The sequence below is a fragment of the Rhinolophus sinicus genome, chromosome 12, assembly GCF_057876585.1.
Source record: "Rhinolophus sinicus isolate RSI-liver-muscle chromosome 12, RSI-T2T, whole genome shotgun sequence".
Taxonomy (NCBI): domain Eukaryota; kingdom Metazoa; phylum Chordata; class Mammalia; order Chiroptera; family Rhinolophidae; genus Rhinolophus; species Rhinolophus sinicus.
The window spans coordinates 36,750,067-36,754,627 of NC_142512.1; positions in this window are offsets into that span (position 1 = coordinate 36,750,067).

The window sequence follows — 4,561 nt, forward strand, 5'->3', positions numbered from 1 at the left end:
CTTTCCAGCCTCCTATGTCACTAAGTCCCACTAAGAACATTATGCTCTCATCACATGAATGGTGGCAATCACCTCATTTCAACATGCTCTTTTGAAGCTCCTGTTCTTTTTTTTAAAAAAAAAACTTTTAATTTTGAGGTAATTGTAAACTCATATGCAGCTATAAGAAATACTATGGAGAGATCCCGTGTATCCTTTTTGCAGTTTCCCTTAATATCTTGCAAAACTTTAGTAAAATATCACAACCAGGATATTGACATTGGTACAATCTATCCGTCGTATTCAGATTTCCTATTCACATGTGGTTCTCATTCACATGTGTATTTAGTTCCAGGTAATGTTATCATGCGTAGGTTTGTGTATTCACCAGCAATAGTCAAGCTGCAGTTCTACCACAAGGACCTCTTGCATAACCCCTTATATCATCCTTCCCTCCCCTTGCCTTGACCTAACTGCTGGCAATCAGTAATCTATTCTCCAGTTCTATAATTTTGAAATTTCAAGACTGTTAAATAAACACAATATACAGTATGCAATTTAAAGTGCTTTTCAAATTTAGGATAATTTTCTGGAGATTTCAATCAAGTGACTACATGTATCAGATTGCTGAGTAGTATTTCATTTCAGCCTTTTTACTGAGTCCTCCTCAATTTTTTCCCACCCAAGAGCCACTCATCTTTTAATATCAGATTGAAATCCCATCTTCCCACCTCCAGCATTTGGTGCATATTATTGCAATTATTTGTGGTATGCTCAGCTCACACCTATTCTTTTTTGGTGTCTCCCTCTCCCACCGCCCAACCCTCCACATTCTCAAGCAAGTTAAGAACAGCCAGGTGTATATTGTTTTAACAGAGTAGCATTTTTTTTTTTTTTTAAGGAGGGCACAGCTCACAGTGGCCCAAGCGGGGATCGAACCGGCAACCTTGGTGTTATTAGCACCATGCTCTAACCAACTGAGCTAACCAGCCACCCCTAAAAGAGTAGCTTTAAAAAAAATAAAAAAAACACACAAAATACCCAGAGCTATAGGTAGCCATCATTTTACATCATGTGGTCCATGAGGCAGAGTCAGCCTAGAGTGAAGAAGTGTTGAAGAGGCTGAAAAGCAGGACGAGAGATGGCAAGGGAGGATGTCTGCGTTACCTACAGCTCCAGACCCCAGTGGGGTTCTGAGATGCTCCTATAGCCTTATAAGCACCATCCTTTCCCCATCCTGAATCCTGTCCCTTCTGAGCTCAAATGAGCTTGTTAGATGGAATTCAACTAGACTGTAGTGCCTTTCAGGACAGAAACTGGTTTCTTTTTGTGAATATGCTATTACTTTTGCTTAGAAGTACTTCGCATTCTGGGCCAGCTTCTCCGTCTTCACTTCTCCTTCCCCCTTTGTGGAGACCTTCAGGATACCCTCCCTATTTTGTCTGCCATTTCTGTCCCCCAACCTCTTCCAAAGCACATGCTTATCTGACATTATTCACTCCGACTTAATTAACACTCAGGTCCCACACCCCTTCTGTCCTCAGTTTGCAAGATGCCATCCCTTGTCTTTGTGTCCTTAAATTGCTTTGGTGAGTAGCTATCTCTTTTCCCCATCAGATTAGGAGACCCCTGAAACCTGAGACTCTCTCCCCTAGCACTAGCAGTTTGAGAGTTCCCTAAGGGCAGAGAGAATGTCTTCATTAATCTTGTAGATTCCTCAAGGGAAGGACTTGTCTATTTTTGTAATCCTGGCTGTCTACTAGTTCTGCACACTGTGGGCGCTCAATGAATGTTGATCGACTGAGTAAACAATAGACTTAGTCCCCTGGAGCACCATATGCTTTCTTTCCACAGCGAGAAAGGAATAACGTTAGGCAGAGCAGGCTGGATCCCTTAATATGATTACCCGGGATTTGTAGGCTGGTGATTCTTTCCCCCACCTTTATTGGGTACATTCATCTCCACAGAATAGATATTCCCAGAGACCACTAATGCTGCTGGCCAAGTAGTGGGTCACCATTAATTGCCCTGACCCCGTTAATTACAATGAAGCTGCTGTCTGCAGCCCCAAATAGGGAGAGAACCCAACACTGTTATGGCAGTGGGTTGTACTGAAATAAGTGTATGCCAAACAAATTCAACAGTGTCGAACTGGCTCCGTACTATATCTGTATTTAAGATATCCTACCCTGAGCCAATGAATGACCTCAGCAAGGTATTTTTTAAACCTTTACAAAATATAACATCTTGAGATAGAATTCACACAGTATACAATTCACCCATTTCAAGAGTATAATTCGATGGTTTTTAGTACATTCAGAGTTGTGCAACCATCTCCATAATACTTTTTAGAACATTTTCCTTACGCCCAAAAGAAACTCCATACCCATTAGCAGTCGCTCTCCATTTCTCCCAACCCCCAGCCCTAGGAAAACACTCATCTATTTTGTTTCTATAGAATACATTTGCCTGTTCTGGCATTTCATATAAATGGAATAATACAGTATGTGGCCTTTTGTAACTGGCTTCTTTCACTTAGCATGTTTTCAAGGTTCATTCATGTTGGGACATATATTAGTACTTCATTCCTTTTTATTACCATTTAATTTTGCCAAATAATATTGAATGGATATACCATATTTTATTTACCTATTCATCAATTGATGGACATTTAGGTTATTTCCCCTTTAGCAAGTTATGTTTCAACTTATCCATCTATAAAAACATGAGATACATTTTAAACTATAAGATACAACATGCATGTAAAGACATTTTTTTCATATTTATATGAGATCAACTAAGGAGAACACTGGAGGTTAGTGTGACTTCCCTGAGTGCAGCCCATTGTCGGTTAACTCAGGGAAATTAGGTGTCTCTTTGGGTTTGATCTCACATATGTAAATCCATTTTGCTTTTTTCCTAGTAATGGACTGCTTCTCTTATCCCCAGTTTATCAGCTCATTAGCATTTGTTGCTAGGAGACCAGGTTAGGGTAGCTTAGCTCAGTATAATCCACTGCTACTGTAGAAAATTACTCGAATCGTAGGAGAATGATATTTAAACATTAGGCAGTTTCATTTCATCCCAATTTTTAGCAAGAACAGGGAAAAGGGGTGAAGCTACAGGTGCCCTCAGGGATGTAGGTTTACCGAACATCTTGCCGACTCCCTTTTCTGATTTTAGGTTAGCTTTCCTTCCCCACTCACACTCAAATGTGCCAGGGTGACTTTATCCCACTGCCCATCAAGTAAGTGTGCTAAGGTGATGCAAAAACATTTTAATATTAGACCAAGAGAAAATGAGTTAGGAAGGAAAACTTGGGGCCATCAGAAGTAAGATTCTAAAATCTAATTTAGATATAAATACGATTTTGCTCCCATACTTCTTGCTATTTTTTTGCAGGTATTTTACAGCTATAAAACATGTGGGTATGAGAGGTGTAGAGGGAGAAGGCTGGGGTGAGGAGTGGATTATATAAGAATGATTGTTTCCTTTACCACTAGTAGCTGCCTGGAGCATAATTTCCCCTTCAAAGCCTTGGTAAGAGCAGCTGGGGATAATGAACAGTGGTTAAAGATGCTTTGTTTTACATCCAGCAAAGAGGATCATTAACACCTCAACTGTTTTTTCACCAAGCCTGTGGAAGGGCTCCTGCTGCTGTTGACAATCATGGTGACCCTCAGGGTGGCAGGGGCAAGAGGGCGGGTAATTCACCAGAAAATGATATTCACTGGTTTGGATTATGTGCACCACTGCTCGTCTCCATTCATGTGCTTAATTAAAAGCTGACTAGTACAAAATAAGTGAAATTGCAATTCTTCGCTGGAACTATCTGGGGAGCAACAGAAATTTTGCAGGGAGGCAGGGTATCTGCCAGAAAAACTGCATTACCATCTTCCCATTATATTTCTATTCTAGAGTGAGTCTTAATGCCACATCTGATTCTTATGGGGCAAAAGGCTTATGAGGCCAACAGACATCTTATTGAAATGATGATACAGGAGGAGTGGTAGTATCATTTCATCTTCCTTTTATCAGAGGAGAAATAAAGGCAAGGAGCTGTGACGAGGACAATACAGTTAGTTTAGGGCATGGCTCCGATCACATTAGGGAAAACGCCAGAAGGAATGCGGCCATAGTGGGCTCAACCTTACCCATGACCTCATGTGACCATCATTCAGAAGTTTTTGTAGAAGTCTCTACAGTGACCAGCTGGCTAACTGCCTGGGAGTCATTTCCATTTGTTCAGTCCCTGGGGGGAGAGAAAATGGAACTGCTTTCTTATTGTTCAATTAGGAAAATCTGGGTGGAGGGAATTGAATTTAGTTCACGAAAGGAGCCAAAATCCACACTGCCCCCTTTCAAAAAATGCATGGAAAGTTACAGCAAGAAGTCAGGGCTCCAGCTTTCTCATATTAATGCTTCATCACCTCCCTTTTCACCTCAAGATAATTGCCATGACACTTGTCTGTTGACTAGTAACAACAGGTGAAGAGAAATCATCAGTGGGGTCCACAATTCCCACAATCCTTTTGATTACACTTTTCCATAAGCTTAAAAATAAAACGCCATAAACTCAAGG